The sequence below is a fragment of the Macaca fascicularis genome, chromosome X (assembly GCF_037993035.2).
Source record: "Macaca fascicularis isolate 582-1 chromosome X, T2T-MFA8v1.1".
NCBI classification, from domain to species: Eukaryota; Metazoa; Chordata; class Mammalia; order Primates; family Cercopithecidae; genus Macaca; species Macaca fascicularis.
The window spans coordinates 15,525,601-15,553,443 of NC_088395.1; the positions used below are offsets into that span (position 1 = coordinate 15,525,601).

The 27,843-nt window shown below is 40.3% G+C and overlaps 1 protein-coding gene and 1 non-coding gene across 10 annotated transcripts in view; both read left to right on the plus strand.

The window, feature by feature from the left end:
* Positions 1-27,843, plus strand: part of CA5B (carbonic anhydrase 5B) — a 112,872-nt gene that overhangs the window by 29,102 nt on the left and 55,927 nt on the right. For all 9 annotated transcript variants that reach the window (XM_065538218.1, XM_065538217.1, XM_074029069.1 and 6 more), the window contains one exon: positions 17,394-17,489. The gene's annotated coding sequence lies outside the window, so the exon portion shown is untranslated. The remainder of the gene's footprint in view (positions 1-17,393; positions 17,490-27,843) is intronic.
* Positions 11,800-11,939, plus strand: LOC123571491 (small nucleolar RNA SNORA7). The gene has a single exon (XR_006695647.2). It is a non-coding gene; the product is annotated as a small nucleolar RNA SNORA7 (small nucleolar RNA).

Genomic DNA, 27,843 nt, shown 5'->3' on the forward strand with positions numbered 1-27,843 from the left:
GGCAACAATTTAAAAGTTAAATAATACCAAGGGCTGGTAAAGACGCATGGAATTGGAATCCCAGGTGACGCTGTAGAAGCAAGGAGTCCAGCCACTCTGGAATGGCGTTTGGAAGTGATTCCTAGAACAGAAAATGCAGCTACCAGAACCCCTGTGGCACACACACACAGACACTGGTGAGGATGTTCTTTGCGGCCCTCGTCATCATAGCAGAGAATTGAAACAACCCAAATGTTCATCAGTACGGGAATAAAGTAAATATAGTATAGGCTGTCGAGGGAATACTGTTCCACAGATTAAAGGAAAGAAAGAAGCCAGGTGCAGTGGCTCACAACTGTAATCCCAGCCCTTTGGGAGGCTGAGGCGGGTGGATCACTTTGAGTTTAGGAGTTTGAGACCAGCTTGAACAATACGGCGAAATCCTATCTCCACAGAAAAAAGTACAAAAATTAACCGGGTCTTGGTGTTGTGCGCCTGTAGTCCCAGCTTCTCAGGAGGCTGAGGTAGGAGACTCGCTGGAGTCCAGGCGGCAGAGGTTGCAGTGAGCTGAGATCAGCCACCGTACTGCAGCCTGGGCGACAGAACAAGACTGTTTCAAAAAAAAAAAAAAAAGGGAAAGAAATAGTGCAGGGGTTTCTCAACATTAGCAGAATCAGGCCAAATAACTCAGTGTTGTGAGGATACTCTGTATTGTAGGATGTTTAACAGCAAACCTGGCATCTGTCTACCAGAGACCATTAGGACTACCAGCAGTTGTGACAATAAAAAATGGCTCCAGGCCTATAATCCCCGCAATTTGGGAGGCCAAGGCAGGCGGATCACTTGAGGCTAGGACTTCGAGACCAGCCTGTGTAACATGGTGAAACCCTGTCTCTACTAAAAATACAAAAATTAGCCAGGTGTGGTTGCACATGCCTGTAATGCCAGCTACTCAAGAGGCTGAGACAGGAAAATCACTTGAACCCAGGAGGCGGAGGTTGCAGTGAACTGAAATTGTGCCACTGCGCTCCAGCCTGGGTGACAGAGCGAGACTCCGTCTTGGAAAAAAAAGAAAACCCAACCAACCAAACAAAAATGGCTCCAGGAGATGCCAAATATCCCCTGAAGCACAAAGTCACCCGCTGGTGGCAACCACTGAGCTAAGAGCTACATTTTTTTAAAAAAAGGATAAATCTCAAAAAAAAAGTACTTTCAAATGAAAAAGATGAGAAGTATTTTGTGCAGCACAATGCCATTTATTCAAATAATATATTTTATTACATACTATAGTGCTTATAATTTAATTCATATTTATATTTTATTTATATAGCAATTGTTCGTTAAATATGAATTAAAATATTCATAAAATTGAGGTATTTTGAAATGTTAATATGTAATATATTCTATGTTAAGTTTCATATAAATATTTCATCATATAAATTACATAAAACATACAAGATAATATTTCTGGCATGATAGAGGAGGGCAGAAACCAGGTAAGAGGTAATTTGGATACCTTACCCATATTGTTATTTTTATCTAAAGCCTCTTTAAATACTGTTCAAACATGAATTACATGGTATTCCCCTTTAGAGAGTCATAGAATATAGCCATAAACTAAAGCAAATTCCCTTCTCATGGAGCTTGCTGTCTAAGGGGTTGGAGACAGAAGATAAACAAGTAAATGCATACACTGCATACTGGTGGAGGGTAGGAAGGCAAGTGCTATAAAGAAAAATAGGGAGGGTCGCATTAAACTCAACCCAACTGGGGCCCCAAATACTCTCCTTGTCCCAGTTACCATGGAACGACACTCTCTTACTATGTATGCAGGTTCATCAAATGTTTCAGTGTTTTCTTTGGTGGCAACTCATACGTACCTCACAAATAAAATGAAGATATTTTATCTACTTAGAAATAAAGATTCCCATAAGATTTAAATTGTTGCTGAAAATATTAAACCTTACATTTTCAATGGAAACAGTTTCGGTTACACATAAAAAGTCCTGGACTGAAGCTCTAAAAATCTAGCTTTTAGTCTGAAATTTTCCACTCCCCCATCTCTGGGATTGACAAGGCGTCGCAATGTGAATGAGGTACAAGAAGGAACTTGGGCTCTGTGTGCATCAATGGTGACACTTTTGGCATTTTGGGTGGGATATTCCTTGTTATGTGGGACTGTCCTGAGCCTTAGACAACATTAATTATTTCTAATCCCCACCCTCTAAATGCCATAGCACTCTGCAGTCATGGATATAGCTCCAAAACAACCCTTCGACATTTCTGGATGCTGAGGCGAGAAAGACTTCTAAATCTTTGACATTTATTTTCACACTCCACTTGCCTGCTTCTTGCCAAAAATTTTGTAACAACCATCTACCAGTTACTCATCAAGAGCTGGTAATTATTCATTCATTTATTTGGGCTACATATTACTTTCTTCTTGTGAATTATTTCACTTTTAGAAATTGTATTCTTTGTATAGTTTTAGAGTTTACAGAATGATTAGTTATTTGAAATGCTGTCTTGCTCATTTGACATAGGTTTTTGTGGGCATTAACCCCAAAGCTGCTTTCCACAAGACACATCTGAGCTGTTTGTTGTATTAAAATATAATAGTGAGTGTGTGATAACACAAGTCCATAAACTGCTTGACACTCCTCCCTCCAGGAGTGAAGCTTAAGTCTCCTTCCCTGAGTATAAGGGTTTAGAGATTCCCTTCTGACAATTACAGTTTGGAAAGGGAAACGTGGCAGGCACTACGTGATGCAAGGGATCAAGGTGAACTTAACAGTGAAGTCATGTGCGTATCAGGAACCCTGACACCATATGCTGAGAAGGGCACTTCACCTCATTTTCTTCCCCAATAATCCCTATGTTCTGGCTAAATTATGAGAAAACAGCAGATAATATCCAGTTGAGAACTTTTACAAAATACCCAGCCAACCCTCTTCAGAAGCACCAAGGTCATGAAAAATAAGGAAAGACTGAGAAACACAGAGTTGGGAAGACTAAGGAGGAGGAGATCTAATCTCCTGTTGTAATGGATGCATCGCGGTTAGGTATAATAATAGCATTAGGGGAACTGGGTGAAGGGGCCAGAGCAGGCTTTCACAACCTTGACATTTGGGGCCACCTCATTGCTGAGGGAACCATCCTATGCTTTGTAGGAAGTTTACCAGCATCCCTGGCCTGCACATGCCAGCAGTACATCCCTTTCACCGTAACCCCCTACCTGGCCAAATTGTGAAACCCAACAGTAAGTACCTCTGTATAGTTCCAAATGTTCTGGGGTAGGGAAAGGGCACAAATTGCCCCAGGTTCAGAACCGTTGTTACACAGGAACTCTGTATCTCTGCAACTATTTTTTGAATCTAAAATTATTTTAAATTATAACATATATTTGTATATGTATTGATATGGTTTGGCTTTGTGTTCCCACCGAAATCTCATCTCAAATTGTAATCCCCATGTGTCAGGGGAGAGACCTGGTGGGAGGTGATTGGATTATGGTGGCAGTTTCCCCCATGCTGTTCTCATAATAGTGAGTTCTCATGAGATCTGATGGTTTTTTGTTTGTTTTTGGTTTTTTGTTTGTTTGGCTGGAGTGCGTTGGTGTGATCTCAACTCACTGCAACCTCCGTCTCCCAGTTTCAAGCAAATCTCCTGCCTCAGCCTCTCAAGTAGCTGGGACTACAGGTGCACGCCACCATGCACGGCTAATTTCTGTATTTTTAGTAGAGACAGGGTTTCACCATGTTGGTCAGGCTGGTCTCGAACTCCTGACCTCAGGTGTTCCACCCTCCTTGGCCTCCCAAAGTGCTGAGGTTACAGGTGTGAGCCAAAACGCCCAGCCAGATCCTATGGTTTTAAACGGGGCTCTTCCCCCTTCCCTTGCCTGCCACTATGTAAAAACGTGGCTTTGCTTCTCTCTCACCTTCCACCATGATTGTAAGTTTCCTGAGGCTTCCCTAGCCATACGGAACTGTGAGTCAATTACCAGCATCCCTACTTCCTTTATAAAATACCCAGTTTCAGGTAGTTCTTTATAGCAGTGTGAGAACGGACTAATACATGTGTATATCTATAAATTGATATATAGATGTATTTTAGCAAGAGCTAAAAAGTTGAAAGAGTTGCCTAGGCACTATAAATTAAACTACAGATAATGACATAAAGCACTGGATAAATTACAAGTTCCGATTGGCATCATTGATAATGACATAACAGCTAGAAATATACTTCAAAATTAATGAGATATATTCAAATGTAAGATACTGGCACCTGCCAGGTGCAGTGGCTCATGCCTGTAATCCCAACACTTTGGGAGGCTGAGGCAGGAGGATTGCTTGAGCCCAGCAGCTTGAGACCAGCCTGGGCAACACGGTGAGACCCTATCTCTACAAAAAAAATTTTTTTTAACTAGCTGGATGTGATGACATGCACCCATGGTCCCAGCTACTTGGGAGGCTGAGGCAGTGGGATTGCTCAAATCCAGGAGGTTGAGGCTATAGTGAGCCATGATTGCACCACTGCATTCCAGCCTGGGTGACAGAATAAGACCCTGTCTCAAAAAAATTTTTTAAAATACATTGGCACCCATATGTTATAAGAATAGTCTTAGTAATTATTCAAAATTTTTAAAACTTAGCTTTTTTCTAGACATCCAATGCTCTGTCCATTGCATGACAGAGCCAAAACTTAGCTTTTTTCTGTATTCACATGTTTCATATGTTCGTTTTTATGCCATCCACTATATTAATGCCTTCAGTAGCACCATTTCTGTCGTTTCTTACAGGATTGGCATTAGGAAAAAAGGTGAATGGTTTCAATTGCTTAGGGTCTTCTTTAATGGAAGAACACTAAGCATCCCTCCTACAAGATTGTGCTGCCAAGAGAAGTAAAATCTCAGATTTTAAGAAAACAAAAAAGTTACCTTGGGCTCAATAAATAGCAGTCATAGAAATATACCTGTAGAGGTGTGTTTAGATTTTGTTCACATACAGGCAGTTGAACTAGGAATTAATAAGCCCACTTCCCACAGTAGCAATGTTGTGGGAAGGGGACCAGGGGAAAGCCTAGCCCTGCTCTAAAGGCAGCAAAGGCTGTATATGAAGATGGAGACACACTCTGGGCTGGCGCTTCCTACTTGCTCGGATGATGCTTTCAGAAACTAACTGATGTCTTGGCCTCCCCAAGAGTAAGAAACCGAGGTCCAGCAAGAGCTAACACCCAGGCAATAGGGAGCTGCTTCTACTCTGGCCATTGTGTGCCAAGTCCACCATAGGAGTATCCTCCTATGGGACTGAGGCAAAAAAGAGGAAGAAATTGGGGGGATTTGAGGGGACACTGTTTTCTTGCATCCACTGCACCTCAGTAGACCGCTGATTTAAGAGCCAGGATGTTAAACATGCTTCATTCGCTCACAACTGTTTACTAAGAGCTAACCTTGATTCGCCAATATGGTTAGGGATATGGTTAGGAAAAGAGTTCCTACTACAGTGGCATTTAGATTCCGTGCCCCATCCCATGCAGGAATTTAGTGATGCTAAGACTTCTGAAAACCAAGACCAGAGTCTTGAGCCCACCAGAGCATTAAATACCAAAGTGGAAGCCAGTAACCCCCATGGTGGCAGAATTTGCACATAGTTCCATGCCCTGTGTGAGAATGGACCCAGGACATGGGGAAGACAAAGAGCTTCTAGATTTCACATGGCTTGTCTGCATTCTTTGTTAGGAGGGTCTCTAATCTCTGCCCTGATTTGAACTTCATGATCTCCAAGCAAAGAGCACTTGTTTTAATTTGATCAGTTGCAGGGTCACTAGGGAGACTATCAAATACTTTGTCCATCAGCAAGAAATAGATTTCTCTGTGCCCTAGGACATGAGAACATGAGGCCCAAGTGTTTCCTGTGCAGTGAGCCCCTGTATTCCCGAAGCTTGGCCAATGTGGACCATTCAGTAAGTGACTGTGAAATGAGTGGATGGATGACAAAAGGTTAACATCTCACTGTTTCTGGAATTTTTCCCCAAGAGACCCTGTCAAACATTTAGTTGTGTAGGAGCTGCATTAATAAATAAGAGGGGGAAGTAGGAAGAGAGATTACTTCCTTGAAACTTCCCCTACCCAGATACAAATATTCAGAGACACATTATAACAAAAACTATAGTGAAAGAAGAATCCTGAATATACTGTAGATTGAGGTAGCCAAAAGAAATTGTAAACATAGAGAAAATTTGTGCTAAAAGAGAAGTCTCATGAAGAACACAGCTCAGTAGTTAACTTCTTTAGCTATCAAAGGATAGACATTTCTTCTAATTATAAATTTTGTACAACTGGTGACTTCATGGTCTTTCTTCAAAATGTCACTACATTGAATGTCCTCCAAGATTTTAAGAGAATGAAAAATTAATCAACAAGCACTTATTCAACTGGACATGTCTTTTAATAAACCAAAATACCATTGGTGTAACTAAATAGAAATCCTGCATTTTCAAGGTGTTAAATGTAGATGGGTCTGATGAATTCACTTCAGTAATCATTTTGACCAGTTGTTTTTACTGAGAAATTATATTAACTCAGACACAAGTGTCTTCTTTAAGCAAATCACGAAAAAGAGGTAAAAGTGTTTACTCCCCTTCCTCAAGTGTGGGAAGCCCTGGTCTGAAGGTTTGTCTAAGAATTGGCTCCACTGCCATTTTTCATCAATGGCGCTAGACAGGGCCAACTGCCTCCAAAGAGTAGTAAGAATTGGGCTCTTGTTTCTGGAAATCAAAAGAACTAAATAGGCGCTGGGCTGCTGTTTTACAAGCACAAGACTGTTAATCCCCTTACCGTGGATACAACAGCACATTGTTCCTTTTTAGATCACAAGATTCATCCTTGAATAATTAGGTAGAGGAAGAAATCCATTATATATCCTACACCATTTAACTCAGAAAAAGAAAGCCATGCCTGAGCTAGACCTCTACCTCTCTTGCTAAAAATGATAAATTATCTAAAAGCCAATATTTGAGTAAACTAAGCAGTTGAATTTCCCAGTTGACCTGAGAAATAGTCAGGGGCTGTAGATAAATAAGAGAAGGAGGGAGAGAGAAAATTTCCCAGTTGACCTGGGAAATGGAGTAAACTTTATAGCTTCCTTAGAAATTACTTTCAACATTGTAAAATCCTTGTGACATCGTTTTAGTAGATCTGGCCTAAATCTTATTATAATTAGTGGAAACACCCAATTTTTCAACCAACAACTGCAGAGTTGACATTTCCTATGTAAGTCCCAAGAAAACCTCAAATAGAATAACCTATAGATATTAGACCATTCTTCCATCAACTAAGTTTTTTCATCTACCATTCTACTTTGGTTTTTTTTTTTTTTTTTTTTTGAGACAGAGTATCACTCTTATCACCCAGGCTGGAGTGCAGAGGTGTGATCTTGGCTCGCTGAAACCTCAGCCTCCCAGGTTCAGGCGAATCTCCTGCCTCAGCCTCCTGAGTAGCTGGGATTACAGGCATGCACCACCACGCCCAGCCAATTTATATATTTTTAGTAGAGATGGGTTTTCACTGTGTTGGCCAGGCTGGTCTCAAACTCCTGACCTCAGGTGATCCGCCCGCCTTGGCCTCCCAAAGTGCTGGGATTATAGACAGGAGCCACTGCGCCCGGCCTATCTTCCATTCTACTTTTAAGGAAAAGCAGCACATAACAAGAAAACCATTTAATGTAAAGATTTGTAAGTACTCATTTCAAAAGAAGTGCCTTGTTGCTGTCACATTTAGTCCATCTTCATGTAATTCTTACCTGGGCCAGTTTCTTGGGCATGGGACATGTGCAGTTACACAAGCCTGTGCTCTTAAGAGGGTCTTACCCATAGTTTAATATTCTGCTGTTGTAGTCTTGAAATTCTTAATGATTTAACAAGTGGTCCTCCATTTTCATTTTGCACTGGGCCCTGCAAATTACATAACCCATCCTGATTTCTACAACTATAGAATAGCACAATGGGAATTCCGTATGGATTAATAATATGTGACACTTATGGCTTTTTCTATATGCTTCCGAGTACTTCATATAAATTACTTCATTTCATTCGATGGTAAAATTCGTAGGTGCTTAACTTTTAATGAAAGACAAAGTCAGATTCACTCTAAGGACTAAAAATTATATGTATCATTACATTTTAAAGATTTTCAAAAACATAATTTGTTGTGGAAATGAATTATTGTCATGAGGTATCCCCCACTAGATGGACTTCCTGTAGGATCAGGGGCCCTGGTCTTCTGTAGGGATGAACAAGCTTTTCTGAAGGGCCAGGTGCTGAGTATTTCAGGCTTTTTCTGTCAGGACTACCCAACTCTGCTGTTCTAGCAAGAACGCAGCCTGTGAGCAATAGGTACTCAAATGACCAAGCCTGTATTCCAATGACACTTGGTGTGTAGACACTGAAATTGGAATTGCAGATAATTTTCAGGCATCACAAATCTTTTTCATTTTCCAACTATTTAAAAATGTAAAAATCATGGTTAGCTTGTGAGCTGTATAAAAGCAGGCAACAGGCTGGATTTGGCCCACAGGCCATGCTTTGCTGACTGCTGATCTTAGCCCTCATTTGACTCTTAGTGCCCAGCACATAGCAGGCTTTCAGTAGAGGTCACTTGATCCTGTGGCTCCAGCCACAGCAACAGAGTTCTACAGGCTGGCCTCGTGGACAGCAGTGAAGGAAGAGGTTGATGTTGCTCACACTGTTCCTTTTGGGCACTCTGTCAGCTCCTTCTCCTCGCCTCTTGACAGCATCTGGGGCAGATGGTGTGGCTTTCCTGTCACTTCCAGCTACTAAGGCACCCAGGCCAGTCTAACCAAAGCTGCCCTCCTGCCTCTCACCTACAGCTGCTCTCCTTCCAGCCGTTCTGGCCAGAGCAGGCACCTGAGTGGCGGGCTCCCGCCATTTGCTCCGGGCTCCACTCCCTCCCTGCCTGTGCTCCCCTCCACCATGCTTCATTCTCCTCGCTTAGGGACAGGAAAGCAAGATGATGGGGGCATGAGATAGATAAGGAAAGGCCAAATTCTTCTTCCTGGACCAGGGCCCTTGTGGTTCCCCCTGCTGTGAGGGGTCCTCTGTGGTGGCGGGCGTCCAGATGCTCTCCACTCAGAATGCTCCTGTGGAGCCTTCAGGGGCCCCTCCCGGGACCTCTGCACTGCATCTTCCCCTGACATGGCTGACATGCTCTGACCGACTTCCTCCACCCCATCTCAGCTCTGCCTCCAGGGGTGTACGCCTCCAGCCTCACTCTGCTGCCTTGTTTTGCCCTGTCTCACTTAAGGACATGGGCCTAACAGGCAATGACTCCATCCTGTTCCCTTCCAAAACCTCTGCTTGGCCCCAGGAATATATTTAAGTGCAGACTGCTCAGAAAACTGCCCTTTCTCTCCCCGGTCACAGGCGCTCAAGCCAGCCTTCCACCATGAGACTTCTCCGGCTACGAGGCAGCCGCTAGCTTCAGAGTATCTTCAAGTTTTCTGAAATATTCATAGAATAAGGAATGAGAAAAAAATAAACAGCCAATGTCCAAGACCCCTGAATCCATCTTTGGAAAGGATAATTCTACTGTGTTAGTTTCCTACGGCTGCCATAACAAATACCACAGACTAGATGGCTTAAACAACAGAAGTTAATTTTCTCATAGTCTGGAAACTGGAAGTCTAAGAGCAAGGGATCAGCAGAGTTGGTTTCTCCTGAAGCCTCTCTTTTTGCCCTGTAATAGCTGTTCTCTCCCTGTCTTCATGTGATCTTTTTCTGTGCACATCTGTGTCCTAACCTCCTCTTCTTATTAAGACAAAAGTCAGATTGGATTAAGGCTCACCCTCATGACCCCATTTTATCTTGATTACCCTTTTGAAGACCCTATCTCCAAATACAATCACATTTTAAGGTACTGGGGTTTGGAACTTCACATGAATCTGGGAGGGTGGAGGACAAGATTCGGCTTATAACAGCTACCCTCCAGAATTTTTAATCCACTCAGTCTCACTTTGGAACCAAAAGACCTCTGAAAGGCAGATTTAAAAGCTTACCCATTTGCCAAGCTACTGGTGTTTTCCATCCACCCACCACACTGGAGAGAGGTAGTCTCTTTGCAAAGTTATTTTCAATCCCATCTTGCATTATGTGGTGCCCTTTCCCATAGGAAAAGGCTGTTCACGTAGGAGTGCAGCTTCATTTATGTCAGTGCATGTGGAATCCAGCCCAGCACCTGAATTGCATCCTAAACACATCCTGCTTCATGAAGCTGCCCTCATCACTCATCGCCCTGACAGCCAGTATTGCTGGAACTCATACTGCCTGGCAGCAAGATCAGCGTGTCCCTCCATGCAGGGCACCTGGCCAAGAACCAACACTTCCTGCCTGGAACATTTTCCCCCTGGCAGGCTCCTTTTTGTTAATCCAGTCCCAGCTTAAATGGCACTTCCTCAGAAAGGCCTTCTCCTGACCACCCAAGAAGTCCCCCCCATCCCACCCCACCATATCATATCATTACCAAGGTAGTTAGTCGTTCTTTTCCTTTGTAACATGGTTTACCATCAATTTCTCTGTTGGTCTACAGATGTCATGAAGAGCATTTCCTAAGGACACTCAAGTTGTCACTTGTATGTTCCAATTTTGGCTTGGGAAATTTTGTGCACCATAGGCTTAACAACAGCCATCATTTATGTCACTGTGACCTATGCAGTTGGCTGCTACTTTTTCATGTAACTACACACAAGTAAAGGTGCAAGTATGTAGACAGTGGTGGCCCCAGGGGATGGTTTGGGGAGAATTTAGCCCATGATAAGTTCCATCAGTACTTCTCTCATAGCCACTCCATATAAATGTGAGATCTCAGTGAAAGGGGAGCTTGCTGCCAAAATGTAGCTTCAACACAAGTCCCATATAATCTCTCGACCCATCAACAAAGAAAATCTGAAGCCACCACTGTCTGTGAAGGTAGACATTCTCATTGACTCCTGAAAACTAGAGGGAATGTCTCATATGTCATTAACGGCTGTTTTGCTCATAGGATGGGTTTTTTTTGTTTGTTTTTTGTTGTTGTTTTTTTTGAGACAGGGTTTTTCTATGTCACCCAGGCTGGAGTGCAGTGATATGATCATAGGTCACTGCTGCCTTGAACTCCTGGACTCAAGTGATTCTCCCGACTCAGCCTCCCAAGTAGGTGGAACAACAGGTGCGCACCACCGTGCCCAGTTAATGTTTTAAAAAATGTTTTCTAGAGGCAGGGTCTCACTTTGTACTCAGACTGGTATTGAATTCTTGGTTTCAAGTGATCCTCCCGCTTCAGCCTCCCAAAGTGTTGTTGGGATTACAGGTGTGAGCCACTGTGCCCAGCCAGGATGGATTTCAAGCTAATTTACATTGCAGTGAAACAACTCCCTTGGGCATGAAGGAAGAACTGGCTGTAGATGTCCCCTTGTACTATCTGTAATAGGAAAAGAATAACTTGCTGAAATACAAATAAAATCCAAATCCTCACTGCGGTGAAGAATTTTGGGATTCTCTTTCCTCAAAGTTACTTTCATAAATATAAGGAAAAATAAATTTGAGTTTCACTCTCCCCTTGGTCCTTTTCCCTACTTAAGTAGCAGCAGAAGCACAGAAAGACCTCTAATCTACACACTTGAAAATCAAGAAAGACTATTGTTGATTAGGGGTTGGTACACGCTGTTCAGATAGGGAAGGCTTATTAACACAATGTAGAGATGATGAATGAGCCTGTTCAAGTGTAGATAACAATGATGAGCTCAGTGCAGCAGATAAAAATGAAGATCCTACCTCCAAGGATGGCATCTGGAGAGTGGATAGTATTCTGCCAGCTTTGGAAACTGGATGAAAAGCAAATCTGGCAGAGGTACCCATTCCATTCCCAGCTTGCTCAATAGCTGGTGATTGGAAGAAACTCTGCAACAATGTTCAATCCCTGGACAGGAAACCCTCCTTCCATGATTCTTCTTTAACATGGGTCTGAGAAAAAGAGAAATACTATATTTTTTAAAATGAAGATGCTAGACAACTCTCACCAGAACACATATTTAAATTGTTTTTCAGTTCTTGGGGATGATTTAACCTGATCTGTCCTTTCATTGATTCCTCTTAAAACCAAGAGCTTGAGCTGGCTGGGTAGAGGTCCAGTTTTGGTCACAAAAGAAAGCCCCAAGCTATTTAGATCAGAACAGGATTGATGTAGTTCTAGATTGGGTTTTGTATCCTGCCAGTGAAACCAACTTATCCTGGACAAGTGTGAACAGGTTGAAATACATAGCATATTTCCCCTAGGGCGTTCAAAACATTTCAAAGAGAGAGCCTCCATGCATACGTGAAATTGAGCACATAAACTAATGAGAAGGTGTAGAACTCACAAGAGGATAAGGAAAGAGATAATAGCTCTCAACATATGTATACTCTGTGACCCAAATTTCTACTCCTAAATACCCAACCAAAAAAAAGCATACAGAAAAAACATATACAAGATTGTCCATAGCAGTTTAGCCACCTGTTGCGCATATATCTGACACAAAATAGGTGCTCAATAAATGTATAAAATTGAACATACCTTTATATGCCACATATGGTTTCACAGGCCAAGTGACACATACTAGTTGTGTCAGTTCATATTTCTAGCATGTACTATAAATACTTTAATAAAAACCATTGTATTAACAATTTCCATTTTAGTCTATTATTGCCTTAATAAAATATTAGAAAGAGGTCTTTAGGAATGATTTACTCAAGCTTAAGATAACTATGCAGAAGGGCAATAACGAAAGTGTTATTAGAAAGCAATTCTTTCAAAATGAACACTCAGGTACTTCACTTACTATTTTAGTTCCCAGAGCTGCTCTGTCTCACTCTAAAAACATTTCTTGCCAAGGGGTTGGTTTTGATCAACCCAAAAATCTGGTAGCTGTGAAAATCAAAGTTAATGCTATAGAACAGCATTGTCCAATGGGACATTCTGTGATGATGGGAATGTTCTGTGTCTGTGCCGTCCACTATGGCAGCCACTACACATAGGTGGCTATTGAGCACTCGAAAAAGTGGCAATAATGCCAAAATATGTCAAACAGAGCCCAGTGATTCCTAATATTTTATGCAACTGGAATGAACAGAAAACAGATCTACAACTAAATGGCTCCAAATTATTTACTGAAAGTTTACCCTCTGTCATTTTAGGTGGTTTAATGTTTTCTTTTGAAACTCGTAAAACAGTCACAGGCTCAAATTTCAAGCCTCAACACATCTGCAAATTTAGAGAAATAACAAGTCCTTTAAGTCAAAGATGCACTCAAACAACAGAAAACTGGTTTGTTTTTATGTTTTTTTTTCTTTTTGCTTGGAACAGAGCTGGATGCAAAGTTAGTTAGGTTTTTTATTGCTATTTTTTTAATATTATTTTTATTGCTGTTTTGACAGTGGTTATTGTCCAGCTTTTTCTCTTACTGGCCCATGTTAATGTATTTTTAAGTTTCAAGGCTAACTACCTGGTTGACAGAGTTCTGCCTGAATAGCAGTTACTGGCCAGGCACGGTGGCTCACGCCTGTAATCCCAACCCTTTGGGAGGTGGATCACTTGAGGTCAGGAGTTCGAGATCAGCCTGGCCAACATGGTGAAACCCTGTCTCCAGTAAAAACACAAAAATTAGCCAGGCGTGGTGGCGGGCGCCTGTAATCCCAGCTACTTGGGCGGTTGAGGCAGGAGAATTGCTTGAATCCGTTCTCATCACTGCAGTCCAGCCTGGGCCACAGAGTGAAACTTCGTCAAGAAAGAGAGAAAGAGAGGAAGGGAGGGAGGGAGGGAGGGAGGGAGGAAGGAAGGTCACAACATCCTTTTGGAATAGAAAAAAAAAGGCAAACAAAAAAGGAAGAAAAACCCACTCTACACTTAAAGCTGCCCGAGCCATTCTGTGACCCAGATTAAGATATCTGAAAAAGAACAAATCCATCACGTAAAAGGTTTAATGATTAACACCCATCATTTGGGTTAATATTTTCATAGAAGTCGCCTGTCTCCTGTCAGTTATTTATGAAAATCTACAGATTCATTGTTTTTTTCCAGACTCTACCTCAAAAGAATGTTTCCTCTGCTGCCTCACAGTTGGAATCCTTCCCTCGCCCCTTCTGCGATTCTCTGGTTAGGTGCCTCATGGGAAGAATTGAGTCCTGTCTAGAGGTTTTCTTGGCATGCACTTCTCACCTTTTCGGGGCTAGGATACCTGGTTCATAGACAGACTATCTTCATTCAGGAAACAAACGTGACTCCTTTCTCTCCGGTAAACAAAGGGTGCCCTTCTGTGAAGGGCCTCACCTGACTCTCACCACGGCGGGTGAACATCCCAGGAGAGCTTCAGAGCTTCCTCTTACCTACTTGAGAGTAGAGGGTGGGAGGAAGGAGAGGATCGAAAAACTACCTATCGAATACTATGCTTATTATCTGGATGACAAAATCTGTACGCCAAACTCATGTGACACACAATTTACCTGTATAACACACTTGCACATGTACCCCTGAACCTAAAATAAAAGTTAAAAAAGAACCCTGAGGTTGCAACAAAACCTCAGAGATGCTCTGAGAATTAAGATAATGAGTGTAAAAGAATCTTTCCCCGGTGGGCATTCCACAGATGCCAATCAATGCCCCGCCCAGAGGCTGATGTCAGGGCTTTCCTCTCTACCGTTCTGCCTCTTCATAAATTCAGTCCCCAAATTCCACCCCGTTCCTCGAAAATCATGAATGGCAGAATTAGATTGGGTGACCCTGGTGTTAAATAGAAATATTGGATTTTCAAAGCAACAATGAGGAAAATAACAATGAGACTTCTGCAGCACTTTGAGAAACACATCATTTCTCCCTCCTTGTAAGGGTGGTATTTTACTGTAAAGGACCCATGTCCGTCAGCTAAATCCAGCTGAGGAAGCTTTTTCTCTCTCCTTCATCTTGGTTGCAAGGACACGGAGTCAGGAAAAGCTGTACTAAAGGGAGAGGCAGCCACAAGTTAGCCCAGCCATTCTAGCAATGTCACTATATTAAGTGCGATGGAAATTTCCAGAAGGAAGAGCTCACCTAGCTAACCCCTGGGGGGAAAAAAAAGCCAGACTAGATGAAGTCATCTTGGGAAATGTTAAACTAAGTAAAGTCATCATGGGAAGGAAAAATCAATATGCATAGATAGAGATTATAACAAAGCATTTTGTTTGCATCAAGGAAGAAAGCTATGCTAAGGACATAGACATCTGCTTCAGTTTTCCTTTAGCCTTACACTTCATAAAAGTATCAAGTGGCTTTCTTTGGCTTTTACTTAGTCATCTATGTAACTAGGGTTGAAGACAGCAAAACAGTGGGTCTTAGTGTAAGTCATTCATTTGAGAAGACAATCTCTTGTGAATGATGGTTTCTCTATGTTTGTTGTATCATCTTTTTATTTTTTTTATTTTTATTTTTATTTTTTTTTTGAGACGGAGTCTTGCTCTGTCCCCCAGGCTGGAGCGCAGTGGCCGGATCTCAGCTCACTGCAAGCTCCGCCTCCCGGGTTCAGGCCATTCTCCTGCCTCAGCCTCCCGAGTAGCTGGGACTACAGGCGCCCGCCGCCTCACCCGGCTAGTTTTTTGTATTTTTTAGTAGAGACGGGGTTTCACCGTTTTAGCCAGGATGGTCTCGATCTCCTGACCTCGTGATCCGCCCGTCTCGGCCTCCCAAAGTGCTAGGATTACAGGCTTGAGCCACCACGCCCGGCCTGTATCATCTTTTTAAAAGAGCAATAGAAATTCTTAGAAAACACAAAGAAGCACAAGGAGAAAAGTAAAAATCACCTGTAATTCCACCAGCATCAACGAATGATCAATGTTAACATTTTCTAAATATTTGGAACGTACCTTTCTAAGCCTTGTGTTTTCTTTTGTGTGTATGTGTGTAAATACATATACATTTCTTCTTAAAAACAAAACTGGAATCATGCTATTATACAGCTTTGTCATCTTCTTTGTTGAACTTAACTGTGTTTTGTTTTTGTTTTGTGTTATTGTTGTTGTTTTGGTGGTGGTGGTGGTGGTGGTGGTGTTTTTATAGAGACAGGATCTTGCTCTGTCACCCAGGCTGGAGTGCAGTGGCACCATCATAGGACAGTGCAGCCTCGACCTCCTGGGTTCAAGCAACCCTCCTGCCTCAGCCACCCTCTGCCCCTACAATAGCTGGGAGTACAGGCACATGCCACCATATCCAGCTAATTTTAAACTTTTTTTGAATGGATGGGTTCTTGCTTATATTACCCAGGCTGGTCTCGAATTCCTGAGCTCAAGCAATCTTCCTGTCTCAGCCTTCTCAATTGCTGGAATTACAGACCTGAGCACTGCATCCGATCCACAGTGTTACTTTGAGTGTATTCCCACATCTTTTAATGACTGTCTAATATTTCATTCATTTTCTAGATCTATTATATGTTTTTAAATTTATTTTAATTACAACAAGCAATGCTATAATAAATATTCTGGAAACTGACAAATTTTTATTCACTTCTATTAATATCTTTGGTGTAAATTTAAAAAGTATAGAAACATGTAAGGTTTTAGTACATGTGAATTTCCTTTCGAAAGGATTATGTCAGTGTACAGATTATTTGCTGTATATGAGTGTCCATTTTCCAGAGTCCTGCACCATATCTTATTGGTTTTCAAAACTCTTTTGGCAAAACAAATGGTATAGCAGTATATAAATACTGCTTCGATTTGCAATTCTTTGTTTCATAGTAAAACTGAACTTTTTATATGTTGAATGGTCATTTGTATTTCTTTTTCTGCTTATTTGATCCTTTGCCCTTTTTTTGCCAAAATTTTCATTATTCTCAATTTTTTTGCATGAATTTATGTGTGCACAGGCATTCCTTTTTTTCCTTTTTTTTTTTTTTTTCTTTTTCTTTTTGAGACAGAGTCTTGCTTTGTCGCCCAGGCTGGAGTGCAGTGGCTCGATCTCGGCTCACTGCAACCTCTACCCACCAGGTTCAGGCGATTCTCCTGCCTCAGCCACCTGAGTAGCTGGGATTACAGGCACACCACCATGCCTGCCTAATTTTTGTATTTTTAGTAGAGATGGCAGTTTCACCGTGTTGGCCAGTCTGGTCTCGAACTCCTGACCTCAGGTGATGCACCTGCCCTGGCCTCCCAAACTGCTGGGATGACAGGCATGAACCTCTGTACCCTGCTGCACGGACATTCTTTGCCAGCTGTTAGTTCCCCCTTTCAATCTGATATATGATTATTTTCTTGCATTTTCCCAGAAAGCAATCCCATATTTCATGTCATCTGCATATACTTTAAAGTTTCTCTCCTGCTTTTCAATAGTAATATCTAGTTGTTGATGTTTTGTCTCATTGTAGTGGCACTATCAGAACAGAGTGACATAATGGTGGGATAACATGGACACTTGTCTTCTTCCTTACTGTAATGGGACTGTTTCTACTCCACATAATCTGGTGAGTCACTGTTAAATATGATTTGCTTTCTGATAAAAGTATCCTTTTATTTCCAGTTCACTAAAAATTATTTTAATCAATAATCGATTTTGAAATGTAACTATCTTTTCAGCATGTATTATTATGATCATTGGGTTTTTTAATCATTTAGTACATTATACTGATAAATTTCTTTACATTGATCTAACCCTTACATAAGTTAATTTTTGTTTTTATTTTTCATTATTTGATTTTGACTATTTTAGTTATTTTCAACAAGCTACTGGACATATTTTGCTAGGTTTTTCCTAAGATTTTTAGCTCTATTTTCATGAAGAATAGCATATAGGTTTCTTTTTAGGAGCTAATTCTTGAAGATTTTTTCTTTTTATTGTCACCATGAACGTGGTATAGAAATATTTCTAGCACTTTCTGTGTTTTGAAATACTTTAAAAAGCATATGAAATAAAAACTTTGTGGATAAATAATCTAAATCGTGCATATTTGTGGCGAGAAGTTCTCTGAAAACTTCCCATTTCTTCCATGGTCATTTATATCAGATTTCATGAATCTTTCTAAATCCATTTAGACTCTACAATTTCCAAGAAAATCCTTTAATTCATTCAGATTTTTCAGTATTCTCATGAGCATTATAGGATATTTTCTATAAAATACCTGTTTTTGTTGCTATGTTCTCTTTGTATTTGCTAGTGAATACATTAATGTTTTCTCAGTTTCCCGTTGGACATGTCAGAAGTTTTGCTAGTTTTTTGTTATTTTTTCAAAGAACGTGCTCTTGGATTAATTTTCACTTTTATTCTTTCTGTTTCCTGATTCATTCATCTGAGTTCATTGATTAAGTCTGTTTACCAGTTGTTGTTATTGTTGTTTTGCTGTTTTGTTTATAACTCTTGAGTTGACTAATAAGCTTGTTTATTTTTGGTCTTAGTTAGTAATGAAAACATCTGTGGCTATGGATTTTGCTCTGAGTACTGCTCTGGCTATATAACATAAGAAATATAGATGTATAGTAATCTCATTATCATTAGTTTTCAGAATAGTCTATAATTACAGTTCTCATTTTTTCCTGTAACCCAGTTATTACGTTTAAAAGTATTTTCTAAATTTCTAAGTTCTTTTCAGATTTAACTCTAAATATATATGTACCGTATTTTAAATATTGTTCTTATTCATCTCAAGCACATTAATACATATTTCATCTTAGAGTTTATGGGAAGAAATCTGTACAGTTTACTTTTAATCTTCAAATATATTTTGTAAATAACTTCAAATAAGCATCTGACAATATTCGTTTATTATTGTTATTTCCTCTGGCATTTCTCCTTTTTTTTTCTTTTTTTAAATTTCAACTTTTATTTTAGATTTTTTGGGGCACATGTACAGGCTTATTCCAAGGGTATATTGTGGGATCCTGAGGTTTGGGGTATGACTGAACCTGTCACCCAGTGCGCATAGTACTCAGTAGGTGATTTTTCGACCCTTGTCCCTCACCCTCCTCCTCTTGTCATCCCAGTGTCTATTGTTGACAATATTCTTTTTAAAGGAATCATGAGTGAATTTTGCACTGTTAAATTTCTGTTTTTAAAATAAAAGCATCATCTTGACTTTCCCATTATTTTAAAGCTGATCTATCATATTAATACGATGCTGATCTATCATATTAATATGATTAATACTATTAAAGGGCATGAAGTGGAAACTTTCTTAAGGTAGTAAGATTTTCCTATCAGGATAAAGCTAATTCTTGCCCATGGGCTGATGTGCTCATATGTTTAGATTTGTTTGACCACAGCAAAAAAAAAATTGCTAAATGTGCGGCCCAAAGTGGCAAGATTTCAGTTAATGACTTGTATAGGTTCTATAAGATGAATAAAAAGACAAAAGCTCAAATGACAAATTTGCGACACTGCCAATAACTTGATTTCAAATATGAAGACACCACAGGTGACATGTCACATAGAAGGTACAAAAAACAAATTCATTGTTAAATAGCTTGATGGAGATCTCAGTAAAATAAATGGAAAATGGAACTAGATACTAGGATTCTGGCCTTTCAAGATATTATCTTTATTTTCTTAAACTTTTCAAAATCTTGCACAAATTTAGTGCTTGTCTTGATGTACAAGTTTTTGTGGTTTTTTTTTTTGTTTTTGAGACAGAGTCTCGCTCCGTCACCCAGGCTGGAGTGTAGTGGCGCAATCGTGGCTCACTGCAGCCTCGGACTCCTGGGTTCGAGCGATTCTCGTGCCTCAGACTCCTGAGTAGCTGGGACTACAGGTGCACACCACCACACCCGGCTAATTTTTGTATTTTTAGTAAAGACAGGGTTTAACCTTGTTGGCCAGGCTGGTCTTGACCTCCTGACCTCAAGTGATCTGCCTGCCTCAGCCTCCCAAAGGGCTAGGATTACAGGAGTGAGCCACCATGTACCCGTTTTAAGTAGTAAGTTTCCAGAGTCTTTAGATCTGTGTAAATTGCTTCATAAACTGCTCATTGCAGCAATTTCACATAAGGGAGCTTAATAACTTATTAGTGACTTTGGAAATGATGACAAATAAAGCAGTTTGAATCATTCTGAATATGTTACTGTTTACTTCCAAATGTTCAGAGTTTAGAGCATGTAGATTTAAAAGTTCAGATGACTGTTGCCATGAGCCACACAAAAGGGCATCAAGTCTCCTGAGATGGGAAAAAGAAATTGATTTCTCTGTGTTTTTTATACTCCACAACACTCTTGAAAAGCACTTTCTGGGCACTTAACTATTGATCTACTGCTCTGGGGTAAATAAAATATGAGATCACATGAAAATAAAACACATGTCGTTCTTTTGATTCATGCAAGATGCCTTTTAAAGTTCATCAGAGTCATAAAAGCATGAAGGCATATGTAGGCTCCATTCACCTGCAATAAAGCAAAAAGTAGGGAGGGCTGATGTTCCTTTTAAATTTGACTCTGAGTATTCTGTTTCATTATCACAGAAATGTAGTAAACATATATTGCCTAAAACTAGTATTATAAATTGTGAAACCATTTCAAATGTGACATTACTCTGTAAATTTGTATTGGGTTTTGGGAAATTTCTCTGGCTGTGACACATTAAAAGAAATCAAATAAAACCTTTAATGACTGAATATGGAAACGTTTTATAAGATTTTAAAATCGTGCATTTTTAAAACTAGCATCTAAACCATTTAGCACCATTCAGAAATTTTCTAGGTTGTAGATTTTCAATCAAATGCAATCCTTCATATTTTAATTGCAATGAAATTGATATGTCTACATAATAAAGCAATTTCAAGAGGTTTATAATAATTAGCCCAATATTTTCTGAATAATTAAGAGGTAACAAAATGGTTCTATTCTCTTTAAGCTATCATCAGGTTAAGATACATGTGGAGATAAAAGATTTTTGCCTCATGTGCAAACCCTATTGTACTTTAACCCAGGGGCTCTCAATCAGGGGCAGTTTTGCCCCCCAGAGAACATTTGGCAATGTCTGGAGAGACATTTTTGGTTGTCACAATTGCCGTGGGCAGGGATGGGGGTGCTACTGACATCTAGTGGATAGAGACGAGGGACACTGCTGAACGTCCTGCATTGTGTAGGGTAGCTCCACCACAAAGAATTATCTGGGTCCCCAAGGACAATAGTGCTGAGGTGGAGAAACCTTGTTTCAACCTAATGTTGCTACTTTCATTGTATAAATGATTTTGGGGCCAGGTGCAGTGGCTTATGCCTGTAATCCCAGCACTTTGGGAGATGGGGGGCGGAGCAGGGGGGATCACTTGAGGTCAGGAGTTCAAGACCAGCCTGACCAACATGGTGAAACTCTGTCTCTACTAAAAATACAAAAATTAGCCAAGCGTGGTGGCGCGTGCCTGTAATCCCAGGTACTTGGGAGGTTGAGGCAGAAGAGTTGCTTGAACCCGGGAGGCAGAGGTTGCAGTGAGCCAAGATCATGCCCCTGCACTCCAACCTGGGAAACAGAGTGAGAGTGTCTCAAAAAAAAAAAAAAATGGTGATTTTGGATAATGGATCACATATGCCTTCCTAGTTTCCCAATATTAGAAATAGTAACTTAGGGTCTAGTGTTTTAGAGACAATTTTGGTGCTGACACCTTGGTTAATTGGCATCATTACTTTTATTGTTGACATATATAAATAAGTAAGCCCTATACTGAGGCAACCTCCTAGATGTAGGCGTAGTGAATTTTCTCTATACCTGCTGAAGTGACAATGATTGAGTTCAATCTTGAACTCAGTCTTGACTGCTGCCTAGCAGCTTCTTGTCTCAGTACTGCACAGTTTACCTTGAAGAGTTCTGAACTTGGACATGTTAATCTTAAACTGAAAAGAATGCAAAGAGTTTGCTTGTAAACTTTACACTGCTTGTACAAAATGAAGTTTTAATTTAACTTCAGTCTTTTCTTTTCTTTTTTTTTCTTTTGAGACAGAGTTTCACTCTTATTGCCCAGGCTGCAGTGCAGTGGCCTAATCTCAGTTCACTGCACCCTCCACCTCCCGGGTTCAAGTGATTATCCGCCTCAGCCTCCCAAGTAGCTGGGATTACAGGCGCCCGCCACCACACCTAGCTAATTTTTTTGTATTTTTAGTAGAGACAGGGTTTCACCATGTTGGCCAGGATGGTCTCGAACTCCTGACCTCAAGTGATTCACCTGCCTCAGCCTCCCAAAGCGCTGGGACTACAGGCGTGAACCACTGCGCCCGGCCTCTTTTCTCTTTTAAAACTCTGTTTTTCTCTACAGTGAGCACAGCATTTTGATATATTATTCTTATGAAGTTTCCCCCTATATTATCACCATCAACCTAACATCAATTTGCAAATTTCCTCTGTTTGTCCTTTTAATAACTCCTGTTTTAAAATTTGAAGTTATTTCCATTAACCCAATTGATAAGAAGAAAGAAATTACCAGTTAAAGGCCTAAATAATGTTTCTCTAAAGATTATAATTTCTTTTTTTTTTTTTGAGACAGAGTCTCACTCTGTTGCCCAGGCTGGAGTGCCGTGGTGCGATCTCGGCTCACTGCAACCTCCGCCTCCTGGGTTTGTGCCATTCTCTTGCCTCAGTCTCCCGAGTAGCTGGGACCACAGGTGCCCACCACCACGCCCGGCTAATTTTTAGTAGAGATGGGGTTTCACCGTGTTAGCCAGAATGGTCTCGATCTCCTGACCTTGTGATTCACCCACCTCAGCCTCCCAGAGTGCTGGGATTACAGGCGTGAGTCACCGCGCCCGGCCTAAAGATGATCATTTAATAAACTTATGGGATACTGCTTAAAATGAAAGATCAGTCAAATATATATACAATATATGTTATAAGCTTATCATTTATCATTTGTTCCATATTTTTAAAAATTTATTACTTTTTTTTTATTGTGGGTACCTAATAGTTGTATATATCGTGTACATGTGATGTTTTGATACAGGCGTACAATTTGCAATGATCAAATCAGGGTAATTGGGGCATCCATCATCTCAAGAATTTATCATTTCTTTGTGTTAGGAACAGTCCAATTCCCCTCTTTTATATTAAAATATACAATAAATTAGGCCAGGTGCGGTGGCTCATGCCTGTAATCACAGCACTTTGGGAAGCTGAGGCAGGCGGATGACTTGAGGCCTGGAGTTCAACACCAGCCTGGCCAACATGGCGAAACCCTGTCTCTACTAAAAACACAAAAATTTGCCAGGCATGGTGGCATGCACCTGTAACCCCAGCTTCTTGAGAGGCCAAGGCATGAGAATTGCTTGAACCCGGAAGCTGGAGGTTACAGTGAACTGAGATCATGCCACTGCACTCCAGCCTAAGCGACAGAGCAAGACTCTGTCCCCCTGCCTCAAAAAAATATATAGATGTATATATATATACACACACACACAATAAATTATTGTTAACTATAGTCACCCTATTGTTATGTGCACTTTTATTTTAGGAAATACTGCTAAATAGCTTATTGAAATGTTGTAGCAATTTATACTTTCATGAGAATGCATGACTTTGCTAATATCCTCACATTCACCAACACTGGATATTATTACCCTTCTTAATCTTAGCCATCTTATAAGTAAAATTAATTTCTTTTTGTTTAAATTTGAATTATTAGTGAGGTTGGGAATAGTTTTATATTCTTTTGTTTTAACTTTCAGGTTCAGGGGTACATGTGCAGGTTTGTTACATAGGTACATTGCATGTCCTGGGGGTTTGGTGTATTTTGTCACCCAGATAATAAGTATTGTACCTGATAGGTAGTTTTCTGATCCAAACCCTCCTCCCACCCTCCACCCTCAAGTAGGCCCCAGTGTCTGTTGTTCGCTTCTTTGTGTCCATATGTACTCAAGGTTTAGCTTCTACTTGTGAGATCATGCAGCATTTGGTTTTCTGTTCCTGTGTTAGTTTGCTTAGAATAAGGCCTCCAGCTTCATCCATGTTGCTGCAAAGGACATGATCTCATTCTTTTTTATAGCTGCATAGCATTTCATTGTATATATGTACCACATTTTTAAGATCCAGTCTACTGTTGATGGGCATTTACGTTGATCCCATGTCTTTGCTATTGTGAATAATGCTGTGATGAACATACATGTACATCTGTCTTTATGGCAGAATGATTTATATTCCTTTAGGCATATACCCAGTAATGAGATTGCTGGGTCGAATCCAGTCCTAGCTGCTGGCATCACTATACTATTAACTGATTGTAACCTCAATACTACTTTCTTTGACCCTGCTGGTGGAGGTGACTCTATCTTATATCAACATTTATTCTGATTTTTTGGTCACCCTGAAGTCTCTATCCTTATCCTACCAGGTTTCAGAATAATCTCCCATATTGTAACATATTATTCCGGGAAAACTCCAGACTGCTTTCCACATTGACTGAACTAATTTCCCACCAGCAGCTTATAAGTGTTCCCTTTTCTCCACAACCCCACCAGAATCTGTTATTTTTTGACTTTTTAATAATAGCGATGCTGACAGGTGTGAGACGTTCTCTCATTGTGGTTTTGATTTTCATTTCTCTAATGATTAGTGATGTCAAGTTTTTTTCATATGCTTGTTTGACCACGTGTTTGTCTTCTTTTGAAAAGTGTCTGTTCATGTCTTTGCCCACTTTTTAATGGGGGATTGTTTCGTTTTTGCTTGTAAATTTGGTTAAGTTTCTCACAGGTTCTGGATATTAGATCTTTGTCAGATATATAGTTTGCAAATATCTTCTCCCACTATGTAGGTTGTCTGTTTACTCTGTTGATAGTTTCTTTTGTGTACAGAAGCTCTTTAGTTTAATTAGGTCCCATTTGTCCGTTTTTGATTTTGTCGCAGTTTCTTTTGGAGACTTCATCATGAAATCTTTGTGAGGTCCTGTGTCCAGAATGGTATTTCCTAGGTTATCTTCCAGATTTTTATAGATTTAGTTTTACATTTGGGTCTTTAATCCATCTTGAGTTGATTTCTGTATATGGTATAAGGTATAAGGAAGGGGTCCAGTTTCAGTCTTCTGCATATGGCTAGGCAGTTATCTCCCATCACCATTTATTGAATAGGGAATACTTTTGCTTTTCTTTTCTTTCTTTCTTTCTTTCTTTTTTTTTTTTTTTTTTTTTTTTTTTGGTTGATTTTGTTGAAGATCAGATGGTTTTAAGTGTGCCTTATTCCTGGGCTCTCTATTCTGTTCCAATGGCCTATGCATCTGTTTTTGTACCAATACCATGCTGTTTTGGTTACTGTAGCCCTGTAGTATAGTTTGAAATCGGGTCATATGATGCCTCCAGCAATGTTCTTTTTGCTTAGAATTGCCTTGGCTATTTGGCCCCTTTTTTGGTTCCATATGAATTTTAAAATAGTTTTTTCTAGTTCTCTGAAGAATGTCATTGGTAGTTTGATAGGAATAGCGTTGAATCTGTAAATGGCTTTGGGCAGTATGGCCATTTTAATAATATTTTAGGTTCAGGGGTATATGTATAGGTTTGTTATATAGTTACATTGTGTGTCACGGGGGTTTGGTGTACAGATTATTTTGTTACCCAGGTAATAAGCAAGTCCTTGCAGGTCAGAGTCACTGTGTCTCACTTCTGTCCTTTATATTTGTTTTCAGGAGATTGCCTTAACTTGAATCCTGTGGGCTTTCGTTTTTTACCTTTAAACTTCCAGGTCTATCCTGATTATCACCTTCTTTGAGAAACCTTTCTTTGCTTTTGCTTTAGTTATAGCTTTATAAGTGACTTGTCACATCTAGTAACTTTTTATCCTTTCCTTGTCCTGTGCACCTATAGCATTTTGTTCACATTTGTACATGCATCTATTGCCAACATAATTTACATTTGTGTCCTACAAATTGTAAGTTCCTGGAGGATAGGGACTATATTTGGTTCATTTTTGCATTTTTCATAGCCCATGATTATTTGATTGTTGAATATAACTGAATTGACTAATCTTAACCATAAATTGGAGTTCTAAGAAGCCCAAAACTGTTGGGAATGAAGTGTCTTGAGGTATATTTGATTTTTTTTTTCTCATTCCTAGCTTAGGATTAAAAACAACAATAACAGCAAAGAAAACCAAACAAAAACCCAGCTTCCAGAGTCAATCATAAACAAAGAATCCTGGAATGTTTTTGTCTTCATCCTGATATTTTATGTCTTTTTTTTTTTTTTTTTTTTTTAAGACAGGGTCCCACTCTGTCACCCAAAGTGAGTACAGTGGCACCATCTTGGATCACTGAAACCTCTGCCTCCCAGGCTCAAGCGAGCCTCCCACCTCAGCCTCCTGAGTAGCAGGGACTACAGGCATGCACCACCATGCCTGGCTAATTTTTTTATTATTTGTAGAGATGAGGTTTTGCCATGTTGCTCAGGCTGGAATGCTCTATTTTAAGATGAGAAAATCTTATGAAACTAGCATATTCAAAAGGCTCACCAAATTTTGTAGGTGAATTAACAGCCATAACTGTTATGAACTTTGACTTATTTTTCACAAGCTAACTTTTTTTACTTCAGAGAATTTTTTTATTTTGTTTTTGTTGTTGTTGTTTTGTTTTTGAAATGGAGTCTCCCTCTGTCGCCCAGGCTGGAGTGCAGTGGCGCGATCTCGGCTCACTGCAAGCTCTACCTCCCGAGTTCACACCATCCTCCTGGCTCAGCCTCTCGTGTAGCTGAGACTACAGGCGCCTGCCACCACGGCCAGCTAATTTTTTGTATTTTTAGTAGAGACGGGGTTTCACCATGTTAGCCAGGATGGTCTCGATCTCCTGACGTCATGATCCGCCTGCCTCGGCCTCCCAAAGTGCTGGGATTACAGGCGTGAGCCACTGCGCCCGGCTACTTCAGAGAATGTTAATTACTACTGTTTGGAAATAAAAATTAACTCAGAAAAACTGAGTGAGTGTCATTTTGCCAACATATTTATAAAGTGGGAATTTAAAGGACAGTTTCTTAAACGGAATGCATGAGCATCTGTCTTTTTGTGTCTCATTCTGTGAATGATTCCCAATAAGGAATAATGAGTCCCATGTAGTGAAAGCAAGACTGTATTGACTCTTCTGATATTTTCTCCTAGATACTCAATTATTTACACTGCTTCTTGATGTCATATTGAAAGTTTTCCATGGTCTTGGCACATAATACTTATTTTTCTGGGCTAAAAACTCATGCAGCCATGCATGGAGTTAGGATTTTCAGTCTTTAATCACTTATTTGGCTGCCTGGTTGGAGTTTACCCTAAAGTGTTCAGCCTTGCCCATCCATACTTTAGAAAGAGATAGAGATAGAGGAGGCTGGGCACAGTGGCTCACATCTGTAATCCCAGCACTTTGGGAGGCTGAGGCGGGCAGATCACCTGAGGTCAGGAGTTGGAGACCAGCCTGGCCAACATGGTGAAACCCCATCTCTACTAAAAATAAAAAAAATTAGCCAAGCGTGGTGACACACACCTGAAATCCCAGCTACTTGGGAGGCTGAAGAAGAATTGCTTGAACCTAGGAGGCAGAGATTGCAGTGAGCCAAGATCGTGCCATTGCACTCCAACCTGAGCGACAGAGCAAGACTGTCTCAAAAAAAAAAAAAAAAAGAAAGAAAGAAAAAGAAAGAAAGAAAGAGGTAGAGGGGGCATTAGATCACGTGCCACTTTGTTCAGATGCTCTCATTTTCATAACAGAACCTTAAACTAAGTTCCTCCTGGTTGGTATACAAAGCATATAAATTAATCAACACCTCAACATTTCTGCCCTTAGGTTTTAGCCAGTGAAAATGACCTTGAATTCTCTACCAAGTGATAGTTATCAAGTGTGCTGTAATGAGAAATGTTGTTTTGATAGGACTATAAAAGACCTGCATGCA